Here is an 18,814-nt window from a genome sequence, read left to right on the forward strand (position 1 = left end):
ATTCCACATATGGTAAAATTACATGACATTTGTCTTTCTCTGTCTGGCTTATTTCACAGCACATTACCCTCCTGTTCCATCCATATTGTTGCAAATGGCAAAATTTTATTCCTTCTTTATGGCTGAGTTATATTCCATGGCATATATGCAATAATTCTTTATCCATTCACCTACTGATGGATGTTTAGGTTACTTTCATATCTGTAATATAGTATATAATGCTGCAATGAACATGTGGATATATATGTCTTTTTTATTTGGAGTTTGGGTTTCATTGGGTAAATATCTGTGAGTGGATTGCGGAGTCCTCCTTTGTTTCCTTATAGCTTTTGCTTTAAGGTCTTCTTTGTCTTGTATAAGTATTGCTACCCCAGTTTTACTTTTGTTTGTTTTTATTTTATTGAAATATATTGTTTAATCTCTTTACTTTTACTGTGCGTGTGTAAAAGTGATTAGAAGTGAGCCTCTTGTAGGCAGAGTATGTATCTGTCCTGTTTTGTTATTCATTTAGCCACTTTATTTATTTTTTTAATCCTTACCAGAGGATATATATTTTTTCTTTTTATTGAATTCACTGCGAAAGAGGGAGAGAGAGTGAGAGAGAGAAACATCAATGTGAAAACTGCATGAATTTCTTTCCTCCCATATGTAGTCTGATCAGGGATCAAACCTGCAATGTAGTTATGTGCCCTGAGCTGACCACTCAGTCTTTCTGTGTACACAACAAAGCTTTAACCAATTGACCCATTAGGCCATGGCACCATATGTCTTTTTATTGGAACTTTTAACCCATTTCATTCAAAGTAAATGAGGGACATCTTAGATGGTGGCAGAGTAGGTGGAAGCTTCACACATCTACAAGGACAAAAGTAGTATTACAACTACATATAGCACAATCATCCTGAATAACCTACTTAAGTCAATCTGAAGTGAATATTTACAGCAGAAGCCACATCATGCCTGGTGAAATGGTCAGAGAAGCCAAAAATGGTGGCCCTGCTCCCACAGTCAATGGCTGAGGCCCAGAGGGATATCTCAACTGTAGAGGTTCACCCAGGGAAGAGTGGGGCCTAATTCCCAAGACAATATCTTGAGCCCTAAGCCTAGAGCATTAGACCAGAGACAAGGCAGCCACATAACATCTGGCTGTGAAGTGCAGCAATGTTTTTCTTTAACACAACAAGCTGGGAGTCCACTAGAGACCCAGGTACACACTTCAAGGGCAAACACACACAATTTTGTTTGCAGTCACTCATAATGGGCTTTGGCAAAGGGATTGTGGTGCAAAGTAGAGTTATAGTCTACTGAGGATAGTCTGAGGTTTGTGGTCCTGGGTAAAAAGCTGAAGGAAAAAGCACCAGGTATCCTGTGCTGAGTCATGGTACCATATGGCAGATGCCATCATTCTTGGGTGGAGCACTCCTGTCTTTGAGGCATCATCCTGGGGAAAAATAGCCCCACCCTCTAGACTCCCTCTTGTCTTATCCTCCAGAACTTCTGCCCTGATCAGAACTACAGCTAGAGGCTCTTTCAGTGTCTGAGCCTAAGAGGCAACCAGCAGGCAGAGGCAGGCAGAGGCGGATCTTGGGCTGCCTTGGAACTTTTACTTACATGCTCCCTAGTCTGGTGCTGATAAAAGTTGGCCTTAGTGCACAGCTTGGTTCTTTCAGCAAGCACCCAGACCCAGCTGAAGCAGCCACAAACTGTGGATTGTTTGTAGCTCCAAACAGGTTGCTGAGGGCCAGTCACAGACAGCGTCTTACGTTGGCAAGCACCAAAGTCCTTCCCAAGAAGTCCAGAACCTACACCCAGAGTGGCCAACTTCAGACAACATCAGAGCAGATCCAATAAGCATCACAAGCAACATATCCCCAGGGAGATCTTGGCAGTCATAAAAGACTGTTGAAGAAAGTTCTGCATCATGTGTTTGGCACCTGTACAGCAGCTTGCATGCCTCAGTTGTGATTGAGCCTCACTATCATCCAGAATCAGGATAAATCCCATGCACAGAAAGCCAATAACAATAAGACTCAATTGCAAAAAATAAAAAAGGGGAGGCAAATAACCCACATATGGGACATTCCTGTAGCACCTAGCTCAGGTGATCAAGGAGACTGCACCACTGCAACCACAAAACACTTACTACAGAAAGCCACTCCACAAAGACTGGGAGCCATAGCAGATCTATATAGTACATAGAAACAAACACAAAGCGGCAGCCAAAATCGGTACACAAAAAAACGGGATCCACATGTCAGAACAGGAGAAATCTTCAGAAAAAGACTTAAATTAAATGGAAGTAAGCAATTTATCACATACAGAGTTCAAAGTAATGGTTATAAAGATGCTCAACATCACTGAAAAAGACATAGAAACCCATAAAAACTACCAGACAGAAATAAATAATACAATATCTAAAATGAAGAAAACACTGAAAGGAATAAACAGTAGCATAGATGAAGCAGAGAATCAAATCAGTGATTCAGAATACAAGGTTGAAAAAACACCCAATCAGAGCAGCACAAAGAAAAAAGAACTGAAAAGAATGAAAATAGTTTAAGGGACCTTTGAGACAACATGAAGCATAATAACATCCATATCATAGGAGTACCAGAACAAAAAGAGAGAGCAAGGGATTGAAATTGATTAGAAAAAATAGGGAAGGAAAACTTTCCTAACCTGGTGAAGGAAATAGAAATACAAGTCAGGAAGTGCAGAGAGTCTCAAACAAGATAGACCTTTAGAGGCCTGCACCAAGACACATCAAATTAAGATAGCAAAGGTTAAGGGAAAAGAGAGAATCTTAAAGGCACAAGAGAAAGGCAATTAGCTACCTGAAAGGGAGCTCCCATAAGAATGTTAGCTGATTTCTCAACAAAAATTTCAGGTCAAAAGGATTGGCATGAAATATTCAAAGTGGTGAAAAGCAGGACCTACAACCAAGACTACTTTACCCAGCAAGGCTATCACTTAAAATTGAAGGAGAAATAAAGAGCTTCACAGACAAGGGAAAACTAAACAAGCTTGTTAACAATTAAACCAGTATTGCAAAAAATGTTAAAGGACCTTCTAGAAGAAGAAGGAGGGGGGGGAGGAGGGGAGGAGGAAGGAGAGAGAGGAGAAGATGAAGAAAATGAAGAAGAAGAAGGAAGAGAAGAAGGAGGAGGAGAAGGAGAAGAAGGGCAGAGGAGCAGGATTAAAAGAATAAAATGACGATAAATATGTACCTATAAATAATCACATTAAATGTAAATGGCTTAAATACTCCAATCAAAAGACATAGGGTAGGTGAATGGATATGAAAGCAAGACCCATATATATATTCTGCTTATAAGAGAATCACTTCAGAACAAAAGAGACACATACACTAAAGATAAAGTGACTGAAAAATATATTTTATGCAAATATAAAGGGAAAAGAAAGTGGGGTAGCAATACTTATATCTGACAAAATAGACTTTCAAACTAGGGCTATAGTAAGAGCCAAGGACCCTACATAATGATAAAGTGAGCAACCCAACAAGAGAATATAACATTTGTAAACATTTATACACCCAACATAGTAGCACTTAAATATGGAACGCAAATATTCATGAGTATAAAGGGAGAAACTGACCATAATACAGTCATAGTAAGAAAATTTTACACCCCATTTACCTCAATGGATAGATCTTCCATACAACATCAACAAAAGCAGGTGGCCTTAAATGATGAATTAGACCAGATGGGTGTAACTGATATCTTCAGAGCAAGTTTTTCTATTGCTATTTTTCAGATTCTCTGTTTGTCTTTAATATTTGTCATTTTAATTATGATGTGTTTTGGTGTGGGCCTCTTTATGTTCATGTTTTTTGGGATTCTCTATGCTTCTTGGACTTGTATGTCTATTTCCTTCACCAGGTTATGAAAGTTTTCTGTCATTATTTTTTCAAATATGTTTTCAATTCTTTGTTCTCTCTCTTCTCCTCCCAGCATCTCCGTAATGTGAATGTTGATATGCCTTAAATTGTCCCAGAGGCTCCTTATCCTATATTCACTTTGGGTTATTTTAATTGTTGGTGTTGTGATTGTTTTCTTCTGTATCTTCCAAATTGCTGACTTCATTCTCTGCTTCATCTACTCTACTGTTGTTTTTCTGTATTGTATTCTTTCTTTTTATGCTCTTCCAAGGATATTTTTTTTACTGATTTTGGAGAGAAAGGAAAGGAGAGAGGGAGAGAGACAAACATTGTTGTGGAGAGAAACATCTGTCAGTTGTCTCCCATACATTCCCCAACCAGGGTTTAAACCTGCAACCTATGTGTGTGCCCTGACCTGAAATCAAACCCACAGCCTTTTGGTGTACAGGACGAAGCTACAATCAATTGCACCATGTGTTCATGACTGTAATGTATTTTTCATTTTAGTTTTTGTATTCTTAATTTCTAACTGGTTCTTTTTCGTTTTCTGTTTCCATTGTTATGTTTTCTATCTCTTTACTGAAATCCTCACTAAGTTTATCAACTCTTCCCCAAAGTTCATTTAGCATTCTTATATCCCATGCTTTGAACTATGCATCCGCTAGATTGCTTGTCTCGATTTAATTAATTTCTTTTCTGGAGTTTGGTTCTGCTTTATCATTAGGGACATGTTTCTCTGTCTCCTCATTTTGGCTGTTTTCATGTTTTTGTTTCCATATATTACATAGAGCTGCTATGTCTTTCAGTCTTGGTTGAGTGGGCTCATGTAGTAAGTGTTCTGTAGAGCCCAGTGGTACCATCTCCCTGTTCATCCTAGGTGGGTGCCCCAGGTGTGCACCTAGTGTTGACTGTGAGCACCCTCCTGTTGTAGTTGAGCCTTTATTGCTGTTGACATGTCATTGGGAAGGATTTACCCCCAAGTCATTGGCCTGTGAGGACTGGCCATTACCACAGCAGTGTATCTGCTGTGCAGGAGTTGACCTCACTGACCAGGACTCACTTCAGCATGTCTCTAGGTCTGCTGAGTTCACACCTTATGTGCATCATTTGTGAAGGTGGTTTGGTGAAACTTTGGCATGATTCAGATCTGTCCACTCAGTTGTGCTGGCTCTAGGGTCTATGAGGAGTTGAAGACCAAAATCATCTGCCACCTGTCTGTTTTCTGGGGACCCCTGGCATGAGGTACAAAGTGATCTGTCAATGGCTGCCACTAGTGTTCGGTTTGAATGTGTCAAGGAGAGGCCAAGTTGTGAACCAAGGCCAAATGCCATTAATGCCAGACCTGGGGCCACTTAGCAAGAGGCATGGAGCACACTGAGGCCAGTTGCTGCTTATCTGGGATTTGTGAACCTTTGAGAAATTTTAAGAAATTCTTGCATGAGCCAAAACAGTCTTTTTGTACAGAAAAAACACTGGAAGTGGCTTGCTTGGGCCCACAATTTGGGTGGGATGAGGTTTCAGGGAATCAGCAGGCAAGTTTCAGCACACTGTAGAAGCAAAAAATCAGAGAGTAGATGAGCCAAAGATGGTAAGAGGAAAAGTTTCTCTTTACTGACACCTCTCCCCCATGATCACACAGCTCAGTTTCAAGAGATTGCCTTGGCCTCCAATTTCTTCCATGAGGGACTGGGAGAGTGAGTGGGAGACTTCTCCAGTAGTGCAGGAAGCTGCCAAACATACCACTTCTTTCTTGCCCAATCCCAAATACTGTGCTGATCTGCATGACTGAGGTGTAGGGAGGAGCAGGAAGAGTAACAACTGGGGCTCAGAATATTATCAAAATTGTGGATACTGTTAACCACTTCATGGAGTTGGAGCCTGCCATGAGCTTCTGGGAATGGCTTGTATTCAGATCACCCCAGTGGGCCTTAATATGCCCCAAATGCTTTGTGTATTTTGTGGTGAGCTCCCTGTACCTTCCCCAACAACAGTGAGTGAAAACCTCTACAGACAGCTAGTGAGCATGTGCAGAAAGCCATCCTTACTTTGCAGGCTTGGGAGAAAGTATACAAACCTAAGCATTCAGTACCACCTTAAGGAAGGCAAATGGGAAAGTGTCAGGACTCAGCTTGGCCTCACAGGTTAAACAGAAGGCATAAATATTAAAAATTGCCCCCCCCCCCCCCCAGTAGGAAACAAGACCTGTGGAGAAACTTTATCCATAGAAAATCCCTGAGAAAAACATCAGAGTCCTTAACAGGAATGATAGTAAGTATTATTCTCCCAAAGCAAATCAGTAAAGAATGGAGAAGGCAGCTTCTTTCTTCAAATTCAAAGATGACAACACAGACTTCAAGGACCATAAAGTCAAGAATACATAACAACACCAAAGGAACATAATTATTTTTTTATAACCAACCCAGAGTTGAGGAGAACTGTAATTTTCCCAGAAAGAATTAAAGATATTTGTTTTAAGGCGACTAGTGAGCTACAACAAAATGCAGAAAAATGATTCCATAAATTCAGGGAAAAACTACATGAACAAAATGATAAGTTTAATAGAGATATAAATAATAAAAAGAAACAAAAATTCTGTTGCTGAAGAATATAATGAATAAAATGAAAACTGCAAATAGAATTAACAGAAAACTTGATCAAGCAGAAGAAAGAATCTGTGATCTCTAAGATAGGCCATTTGAAATTATCCAGTCTGAGGAAAAGAAAGAAAAAAAGAGTGAAGAATGCCTAGATGAATAATGGAATACTATCAAGAGAGACAATTTATGCACTATTAGAGTCCCAGAGGAGAAGAGAGGAAGAAAGGGGCAGAACAATTATTTTTAAAAATATATAAATGAGACTTTCCAAGTCTTGAGAGACATTTAGACGTCTAAATTACATGCAGCTCATAGATCTCCAGATTCATCCCAGAGATCTTCTCTAAGACACATTATAATAAAATGATCTCAATTCAAAGACAAAGATAATTTTTAAAGCAGCAAGAGGAAAAATATCTTTACATTCCAGGGAATCCCCATAAGGCTACCAGTGGATTTCTTAGTAGAAACCTTGAAGACCAGGCTATATATTCAAAATGCTGAATGGAAAATCCTGTTAATGAAAAAGAGTTTACCCAGAAAATCTGTCAATATCATTCAGAAATGGAAGGATAAACATTTATCAGAAAGCTGAGGGAGTTTATTACCACTAGACCTGCCTTACAAGAAATGTTGAAAGGCATTTTACATGCTGAAATATGAGGACAGTAATTAGTAATGTGAAAATATAAAATATACTTGTAAAATAAATATACAGTCAAATTCAGAATACTATCTAATACTGTAATATGGTGTGTGTTCATCACTTGACTCTAGTACAAAGGTTAAATGACAAAAGTATTAAAAATAACTATGGCTACAGTAATTTGTCAGTGTATATACAATATAAAAAATGTAAATTGTGACACCAAAAATTGTGATATGAAATGTGTGATGGGGAATTAAAGAGTAAAGTTTATGCAACTAAAATTAAATTGTTATCTGCTTAAAATAGAATATTATAACTGTAAGAGGTTTTATATGAGCCTCATGGAAACCACAAAGCAAAAACCAACAGCAGATAATGAGAAGGGAATTAAAGCATACAACTTCAGAAAATCACCATTTCACAGAGGAAGACAAGAAAAAGAAACAAAGGAACTACAAAGCATTCAGATAATGAAAAAATGTCATTAGAAAGTTCTTACCTGTTAATAATTACTTTACATGAAAACTGATTAAATTTTCTAATAAAAAGGCATAGCATGTTTGAATGGTTAAAAAGCAAGAGCAACTTATGCTGCCTGTAAGGCTAAAAGTGAAGGGATAGAAAATAATATTCCCTGTAAACAGAAATCATAACAGAAGCAGAATAGCAATTCTTACATAAACCTCACAAAATAGACATTAAGTCAAAACTGTAACAAGAGACAAAGCAGATCATTATATAATGAAAAAAGAGCAATTCATCAGGAAAACACAAGAATTATTAGCTTATATGCACCCAAAATTGGAGCACACAAATACTAGTAGATCTAAATAGAGAAATAGACAAGAATGCAATTATAGTAGGGGACTTCATTACCTCACTTTTAACAATGTATAGTTCATCCAGATAAAAAAATTAATAAGGATATATTGGGCTTGAACTATACTTCAGACCAATAGACCAACAGATTATATATATATATATATATATATATATATATATATATATATATATATATATATATACACACACACACACACACACACACAGAGAACATTCCATCCAACTGTAATAGAACACACATTTTCCTCAAATATGCATGGAACATTCTCCAGTATAGATCACATGCTAGGTCACAAAACAAGTCTTAACAAGTGTTAAATGATTGAAATAATGTCAAACACCTTTTTCTGATCACAATAGTATAAAACTAAAAATAAATATCAGTGGGAAAACTGGAAAATTTACAAATACATAAGATTAAACATGATCCTGAGCAACCAATGGGTCAAAGAAGAAATTAAAAGAAAAATAAAAAACATCTTAAGGCACAACATACCAGAACTTATGGAATAAAGTAAAAGCAGTTATAAGATGAAAGTTGATAGTGATAAACACCTACATTAAGAAAAAATTCTCAAATAAAATATTTAATTTTCATCTCAAGAAACTAGAGAAATAATAAGCTAAGCTCAAAGTTAGTAGAAGAAAGGGAATACAAAGATCAGAGCAGAAATAAATAAAATAAAGAATAGAAAGCTAATAGAAAGGATCAATAAAACTTAATTGATTTTATAAAAAATAAAATTGACAAACTTTTGCTAGAGTAACTAAAAATAAAAGAGAGAAGATTCAAATAAATCAAGTCAGGTATGAAAGAGAAGAAATTACAACTGATAATGCATAAATACAAAAAATTGTAAGAAACTACATCAACAAATTGAATAACATAAAAAAAAATAAATTACTAGAATCATACAACTTACCAAGATCAAAACATATAAAGAAATAGAAAACTGAACAGACCAATAACGAGTAAGGTGATTAAATTAGTAATAAAAAATCTCCCAACAAAGAATAGTTCAGTACCAGATGGCTGCAATGGTAAATCCTACCAAGCATTTAAAGAGAATTAATATCAATTTTTTCCAACTCTTTCAAAAACTAAAGAATAGGGAACATTTCCAAACTACTTTATGAGGCAAATATTACACTGATACCAAAACCAGACAAAAACACTATAAGAGAAGAAAATGTCAGACCAATATCTCTGATGAATATATATTCAAAAACTCTCAACAAAATATTATCAAACTAAACTCAATAGCAGGAAAATTGAACCGATCTGATCAAGTGGGATTTTCTCCAGGAATGCAAGGATGGTTCAACATCTGCAAATAAACCTGATACACCACATTAACAAAATGAAGGATAAAAATCATATAATAATCTCATTGAATGCTGAAAAAGCATTTAACAAAAGTAAACATTCTTTTGTGATAAAAGCCTTCAAAAAATGAGGTATAGATGGAATGTATCTCAACATAATAAAGATCATAAATAATAAACACACAGCTTACATCATACTCAGTGGTGAAAAGCTGAAAGCTTTTCTTCTAAAATCAATTACAAGACAAAGATGTCTCTCACCACTTGTATGCAATGTAGTACTTGAAGTTCAATTAGAGCAATTAGGTAAGAAAATGAAATAAGGTTGGCTGTTGTGGCCCTGTGGATTGAGAGTCTTCCCATGCACCACAAGGTAACTGGTTCAATTCTCTGCCCAGGTTGTGGGGTCAATCCCCAGTGAGAGGTGTGCATGAGGAAGCTGGTCTATGTGATGTTCCTCTTTCATTGATGTTTCTATCTCTCCTTTTCTCTTCCTCTCTCTCTAAAAATCAATAAAAACATATTTTTTTAAAAAAGAAAATTAAAATAAAATAAAAAGCACCCAAATCAAAAGTGAAGAAATAAAATTATCTCTATTTGTAGATTATGTGACCCTAAAGACTACATGAAAAAAACCTCTTAAGACTGGTAAATGAGTTCAGGAAAGTTGCAGCTTACAAAACCAACACACAAAACCCAGCTGAATTTCTATACAGTAACAACTATCTGAAAAAGAAATTAAGAAAGCTCTTTTATTTACAATATCATTAAAAAATATTTAGGAATAAATTTATCCAGGGAGGTAAGAGGAAAAAAATGAAGAAGGCATAAATTGAAAAATATTCCATCTTCTTGTGTTAGAAGAATTAATATTGTTAAAATGTCCATACTACCCAAAATATTCTAATGATTACAATGTAGTCTCTATCAAAATTTAATGTCATTTTTCATGGAAATAGAACAAATAGTCCTAAAATTTGGGTGGAACCATAAAAGAACCCAAGTGGGTAAAGGAATTTTGAACAAGAAGAGCACTGTGGGATGCATATCGCTCTTCTTGATACCAAGCTATATTATAAAGCTTTAGTAATTAAAACAGTATGTTATTTGTATATAAACACATTGATCAATGGAACAGAATACAAAGCTCAGAAATAAACCCATGCATATAATACGATATAATTTTGACAATGATGCTAAGAATATTGACTGGGGGGAAACAGTTTCTTCAATATATGGTGTTAAGAAAATTGGATATTCTCATACAAAAAAATCATGAACCCCTATCATACACCATACAAAAAAATCAACTCAAAATGGATTAAAGACTTAAATGTAAGATACTATAAAACTTCTAGAAGAAAACATAGGTGACAAGGTCCTTGATATTGGTCTTGTATATAATGTTTTCAATTTGACATCAAAAGTATATGCAACAAAAATGAAAATGAACAAGTGAAACTGCATTAAACTAAATACTTTCTGTACAACAAAGAAAACATATAACAAAATGAAAATGCAATTTGTGGCATGGGAGAAAATATTTGCAAACCATATATTAGGTAAGGGGTCAAATATGTATGTACACAACTCTATAGCAAAACAAACAAACAAACAACAAAAAAACAAATAGCCCAATTAAAAGAATGGATGGCCCAATTAAAAGAATGGGCAAGGGACAGGTACTGAATAGACATTTTTTCCAAAGAAGACATACAAATTGCCAATAGGTACATCAGAAGGTACTCAACATCACTAGTCATCAAGGAACTGCAAATTAACACTGCAATATCATATCACCTCTCACCTGTTACAATGTCTGTTACTAAAAAAAACAAAACAAAAAACAGGAGATAACAAATGTTGGTAAAGATGTTGAGAAAAGGAAATCTTCATTCACTGTTGTTGATAGAATTATAAATTGGTGCTGCCCAATATGGAAAATAATATGGAGGTTCTTCAAAATATTAAACATAGAAGTACTTTATAATTCAGCAATCCCACTTTTGGATTATAGTCAAAGGAAATAAAATCCCTATCTCAAAAAGATATCCGTACTCCCATATTCATTGCAGCATAATTCACAATAGCCAAAATATGGACAATAAACTAAGTGTCTGCTGATGGATAAGTGGATAAAACGTAGTATATATAAACAATAAAATAATATTCAGCCTTACAAGAAAATAACGTCTTGCCATGTGTGACAACATGAATTAACCAGGAGGACATTATGCTAAGTAAATTAAGCTAGACAGGGAAAGACAAATACTGTACGATCTCATATGTGAAATCTAAAAGAGCTAAACTCATAGAAACAGAGTGTAGAATGTAGATTGCCAGGGCCTGGGATGGGAGTGTGGGAGAAATTGGATAGTTTGGTAAAAGGGTATAAACTTGCAGTTACAGTTAAATAAGTTTAAGGATGGTGACTATAGTTAATAACACTGTATTGTTTACTGGAAATTTGCTAAGACAGCAAATTTTAAGCATTCTCAACAAAAAAGTTACTATGTAAGTGATGGATATGTTAATTAATTTGATTGTGGGAGTCCTTTCACAATACATATGCACATTATATCAAATTATCATGTTGTATGCTTTAAATATATAACCATTTTATTTGTCAATTATGCCTCAGTTAAACTGTGGGAAAACAAAGGAATTACCTGGACCAGAAATAAAATGATTTACATATTTTGATAAGTCTTATTACTTTACATGCAAGATGTAAGAACTTGGAAATCAAAAGGAATGGAAGACTGTACATGCTTATGTGAACAAGACCTCAAGTATGCTTCATTCCATTCCCCAAGTGGATTATATTACATCTACTTCCACTCCTGTGGTAGTTTGCTGTTGGGTGTTGGATTTGCAAATAGCTGAGGGTCTCGAACTTCAACCTGTGTTCTCTCAGCATCAATGCCACCTGCCTTGCTACATCAGACTCAGTGTCAAAACACATATTGTGGATGGTGGTTCTACTTGTCATGCTTCATGTGTATGGGTAGTTGATGAGCTGGGCTCTTAGATATGGGAACTAAAGTCATTATAATGCCCTTCTTCCAGTGAGCGCAGGCAACCCCAAATGCTCCTGGGGCATTTCAAACTCAAGTTATTTTCTAAAATGTTTTTCTACTCCAATAAATCTAAAACATTCTCTTTCATTTTTTTTCCCCTTAAATTTTTAAACCAAAGTGGATTTTAAAAGAAGCTGTTATCCATATGTTTTTTATTCATTTACACTTAAATCATTAAGAGCCTATTTTCTAAGAGCTTTTTGATGTCCAGAAAGTATTTTCCTGGGTCCTTTTTATAAGTCATTTAAAGCCGGTCTCCCTTCCCTTTTCTTCCTGCTCTGTCCCTCACTTGCAAAAGAAAAATAGAAAAGTTGAATTTGGCTGGGAGCAGATGATTTTTAACCCCACAGGGTGGTGTCTTTTAAACTTTTAGCCCACACATATCAATTTATTTCTAAATGAAGATGTGTGCACACTCATTCTCAAAAACTCAGACATCAGGTAGTTAAATGTGGTGCCTTTCCATGGTCACATAAATTCAAGAAGTTATGACCCTTTTTGTTAGGAATCTTTCTGCCAAAATAAATGATAATCTTCCAAGTTTATTTACTATCCCCTCATCCCACACAATTCACAATGCACACATCATACATCATGTTACCATTCCTGCTCTCTCTTCTGTTCCCCAGGCATCCCAATGACACATGGTCATCATGTTCAGGCTTCCAAGTATTTTTCTTAGATAGTCAATTCCTCAATATGGGTTCCAAACTCTACTTAACTCAGCTTATAGGCACTAAAATTGTGCCTGAGGGGTACTATAAATGGAGAAAATAATATCATGCAGATTATTGGGAAGTGTCTGAATTATTTTCTTAACTACAGAGAAAAGTATGCTTTGAGGGGAATTAATTATGTGGAGAGTGTTAATTGTTCTAACCCTTGCTTTTTTTTAGTTTATTTTTTATTGTTGACATTATTACAGATGTCTCCTATTTTCCCTTGTTTTTGTTTATAAGCTCCCAGGCATTCAATTTTGTAAACAAAAACCACCTGAGGCTTTCACACTAGGGTTTTTCTTTTGTCTTCACACAGTAATGTTGGGCAACTTATCTTGAGAACTTTTGCCCTTCAGAAGATACTACACTATGGTGCTAGAAAGCTAATGAGTAATTTTATCTCTATGAATATTTTATGCCAACTGAAACTTCTAAGCAAAACATTAACAGTAATACTAATGAAAAAACGAGTTCTCAAATTATGAACTATTTATCATTAAATAATTGTATATGTAACACCATGTAGCAGAAGCCAAGGGAATCTACATGCCCTCTAAGTTACCAATTTATCTTGGAGAAATTTATGCAAAGTAAATATTGTATAAATTAGTACAAAGATTTAGCTGCAAGAGTTTGTTTCTAGTGGTGATTAAAACAATGACTCAATAAAATGTAACTATTTATAATATAGTTCTAGGAGAATATATAATAACATAGGAAGTTTATAGTATATTGAGTGTAAAATGTGAATTTTATAAAAGAATTACCACATAATTCTATGTTGATCCTAAATTAGGGCTAAAATAACAAGAACTAAGATTAGAGAACTAATGATAATTTTAATTGTTTTATTGCATATACTTTTAAATTTCCCTACAATGTATCTGCAATATATTTTTGTAATATATTTTTATATTTAAAAAAGATGTACAGTGCTTTTATGATGTTAAAATCAAGATTTCCAACATTAATTCTTAATCTAGGACATGAATGCATTTTTTTAAGAGTTCAATGAACAAACACCTTATGATTGTATAAGCTTGTCCAAATCACTACACTAAATGCTAACCTTTCACCTTGCCTAACTTCTGTTGAAGATTAACTGTCTGCTAATAATTTTATCTTTCTGTGATCCAAGAAAAAAACATGAAGCCTTATCATCAGATGGGGGCATCCATTGAGACTACCTTAGAGTTAATAGTCTTATAATGACACAGAATCTAATCTCTGGAAATATGAATAAGCACTAGGGCCTCCATAACATATAAGAGTCTTAGTATGATCAGTTAATTAGTGACCAGATAAAATTCCATATAGCAAATGCTATGTTAAGTAGAGTTCTCTATAGCAGACTTGTATTTTTGATCCTAACAATTTTCTCCCTAAATTTGATTATAATTATATAATTTTATAACTTAATAAACCATTTTTCTGGTCCTAGTTAATAAAAGCGCTTTTACATAGAAAAATCACCTCATTGTGTATAATTTGCATTATTGTTTTAGCCTGCGGTCAAGTTACTACCTCCTCTTTATTTCTTCTTGCCACCATGAACTTCAAAAATTCTAATCATCTTGGAGAGAGATCCAAGATGACGGCAGGCTGAGTGGAAGCTACACTGACACTCTCCTGGGACAAATCTGGATTTACAACTAAAACATAGAAAAACCATCCTGAAAACCATCTTGAAATCCAACTGAAGACTAGCTGGAGAGCACCCTCATAACCAAAGAGGAAAAGTGGAGACCACATAGAGACTGGTGGGAGGTATGGATGCAAGAGGGCTGGCTGGGCTCCCACAAGCAGCAGCTGAAGGTCCAGAGGGATATCTCAGCTGTGGTGGGTTCCCACTGAGGACTCTGGAGCATAAACCCCAGGCTGGGCATCCCAGCCAAGATTACCAGAACTGAGAAAGGTGTCCACATAACATCTGGCTATGAAAAGCAGTTGGGTGCCTGTCTTCCAGGGAGAGGCAGCTGGAACTGCAGCCACCCTCTTAAAGAACCAATGCACAAGGTTTTGTGTGCAACCACTCATGTCGGGCTCCAGCAGAGGGGTAGTGAAGTGGACTGCAGCTGTGGGGGGAGAGTCTGGGGAGAGTCCTTCCCCCAGATTGTGGGGACATCTTTCTTGGGAGGTGAACTTTTGGCTTTTGCCTGAGGGGGGAAGCAATTGCCCCACCCTGCTGGAAAGCCCCTCACCCTGCCCCCAGGAGTTTCTACCGCCTGAGGCTGTTAAGAGACTAATAAAAATCAGCTGCTCCAACCAGTGGAGCTTCTACCACCTGAGGCTCATTAAGAGAATCAGATTAACTAGTTTGCAGACTGAGGCAGACCTCCTGGTGTTTTGAGTCTTTGCCTGATTTGTTTTGGGACTCGGGCCTTAGAAAAGCAGACTTTGGTGTGCACCTCAGTCCTGTCCAAACCCATCCAGCCCCAGCAGTGGAGACTTCGAGCCTGGGGGTGTTGATAGCACGAAAAAGGGTACTCAGGGCCAGTCAAAAACTGTGTCTGACATTGGCCTGTACCAGAGACCCACCAAAAAGACTGAGAATCCTAGGAGATCTACCTAACATTTAGTCAAAATAGGGAGACCAAAAAACAAGCCCCAAATGAAAGAACAAGAGAAATCTCCAGAAAAAGAGCCAAATGAAACAGAGATAAGCAATCTCTCAGATACAGAGTTCAGAATACTGATTGTAAGGATGCTCAACAGCATGAAAAAAGATTTGGAAACTGTGCAAAATGACCAGCCAGAAATGAAGAATGACATAGCAGAAATAAAGAATACATTACAAGGAATAAATAGCAGATCAGAAGAAGCTGAGGATTAGATCAGTGATTTAGAAGACAGGGTAGGAAAAAAATCACTCGATCAGACACCGAAAAACAAAAAACAATTAAAAAACAGGAGGACAGTCTGAGAGAGCTGTGGGACAGCAAAAACATAACAATATTAGTATTATAGGAGTACCAGAGGAGGTAAAAAGTAAGCAGGGGGTTAGAGAACATGTTTGATCAAATAATGGCAGAAAACTTCCCTAACCTGATCAAAGAAAAAGGCACACAGGTTCTGGAGGCACAGAGTCCCAAACAAGAAGAATCCAAAAAGGCCCATGTTTAGACACATCATAATTAAGATGCCAAAAATTCAAGACAAAGAATCTTAAAGGCAGCAAGAGAAAAGCAATCCATTACCTACAAAGGAGCTCCCATAAGGCTGTCATCTGACTTCTCATTGGAAACTACAAGCCAGAAGGGAATGGCATGACGCATTCAAAGTAATGCAAAAAAAAGATCTGAAACCAAGACTACTCTATCCAGCAAGATTATCAATCTAGCTGGATAGTGAAATAAAGAGCTTTCAAGACAAAAAATGTTAAGAGACTTTATCACTACAAAACCAGTATTACAGAAAATGTTAAAGGTACTGCTATAACTAGAAATAGAAATAAAGAGAATGAGAAACAGCTAAAAAGAAACAAAATGTTGATGGATATGTATTTTCAATAATAACCTTAAATGTAAATGGATTAAATGCCTCAATAAAAAGATATAGGGTGAATGAATGGATAAGAAAACATGACCCAAATATATGCTGTCTACAACAGACCCACCTCAGAACAAAAGACTCATACAAAATGAGAGTGAAGGGATGGAAAAAATTTTTCCATGCAAGTGGAAATGAAAAACAAGCTAGGGTAGCAATACTCATATCAGACAAAATAGACTTCAAAATGAAGGCCTTAATGAGAGACAAGAAAGGTAATTACATAATACTAACGGGATCAACCCAGCAAGAGTTTATAATCCTGATAAATATATACACACCCAGTATAAGCGCTCCTAAATTTATTTAAAAAAATCTAGAGTACTTTAAGGGAGTCAACAGCAATAGAGTCATACTTGGGGATTTTAACACCCCATTGACTTCTCTGGATAGGTCTTCCAGACAAAAAATCAACAAGAAAACAGCCACTCTAAATGACACACTAGATCAGATGGATTTAATTGACATTTACAGAACATTCTACCCCAAAGCTGCAAATATACATTCTTCTCAAGTGCACATGAGACATTATCAAAGATAGACCACATGTTAGGACACAAAACAAGTCTCTATAAGTTCAAGAAAATTGAAATCATATCAAGCATCTTCCTGTACCACAATGGCATGAAATTAGAAATCAACTACAATAAAAACACTAAAAGACATTTAAACACATGGAGACTAAACACCATGTTTTTAAACAATGAATGGGTTACAAAAGAGACTAAGAAAGAAATCAAAAACTTCCTGGAAACAAATGAAAATGAACATACAACAACTCCAAATCTATGGGACGCAATGAAAGCAGTCCTGAGAGGAAAGTTCATAGCACTACAAGCCTACCTCAAAAAACAAGAAAAACTTCTAATAAACTCTTTAACCCTACAACTTAAAAACTTAGAAACGGAACAAACTTAGAAAAGCCCACAGTAAGTGGAAGGAAAGAAATAATAAAGATCAGAGCAGAAATAAATGACATAAAGACTAAAAAAAAATACAAAAGAGCAATGAAGCCAAGAGCTAGTTCTTTGAAAAGATAAGATTGTTGAACCTTTAGCCAGACTCATCAAGAAACAAAAAGAGAGGACCCAAAAAAACAAAATCAAATATGAAAGAGGTGAAATAACAACTGACCCAACAGAAATACAAAGGATTGTAAGGGACTACTATGAACAACTATTTGCCACCAAGCTGGACAACCTGGATGAAATGGATAAATTCCTAGAAAAATACAACCTTTCAAAATTCAGTCAGGAAGAGTCAGAAAGTCTAAATAGGCAGATAACGGCTGATGAAGTTGAAGCAGTAATCAAAGGAATTCTAGCACACAAAAGCCCTGGCCCAGATGGCTTCATAGGGGAGTTTTACCAAACATTCAAAGAAGAATTAACACCTACCTCCTGAAACTATTTCAAAAAATCCAAGAGTAAGAAACACTTCCAAACTCTTTTTACAAGGGCGGCATTAGCCTAACTCCAAAACCAGATAAAGACACTACAAAGAAAGAGAATTACAGGCCAATATCCCTGATGAACACAGATGCTAAAATCCTTAACAAAATATTAGCAAATCGGATCCAGCAATATGTTAAAAAGATCATACACCACGACCAAGTGGGGTTTATTCCAGGGATGCAGGGCTGGTACAATATTCACAAATCAATAAACATGATGCATCATATAAAAAAATTGAAAGATAAAAATCACATGATCATATCAATAGATGCAGAAAAAGCATTCGACAAAATCCAATGCCCATTTTTGGTAAAAACTCTCAGCAAAGTGGAAATAGAGGGATGATACCTCAACATAATAAAGGCCATATGTGACAAACCTACAGCCAACATCATACTCAATGGGCAAAAACTAAAACTATTTCCCGTAAGAACAGGAACAAGACAGGGGTGTCCACTTTCACCACTCTTATTCAACATAGTACTGGAAGTCCTAGCCACAGTGATCAGAGAAGAAGAAAACATAAAAGGCATCCAAACTGGAAAGGAGGAAACAAAACTATCATTATTTGCAGATGACATGATATTGTACATACCGAATTCCAAAGACTCCATGAAAAAACTACTAGATCTAATAAATGAATTCAGCCAGGTAGCAGGATGCAAAATTAACACCCAGAAAACAACGCCATTTTATACA

Source organism: Miniopterus natalensis, chromosome 10, assembly GCF_054644295.1.
Source record: "Miniopterus natalensis isolate mMinNat1 chromosome 10, mMinNat1.hap1, whole genome shotgun sequence".
NCBI classification, from domain to species: Eukaryota; Metazoa; Chordata; class Mammalia; order Chiroptera; family Miniopteridae; genus Miniopterus; species Miniopterus natalensis.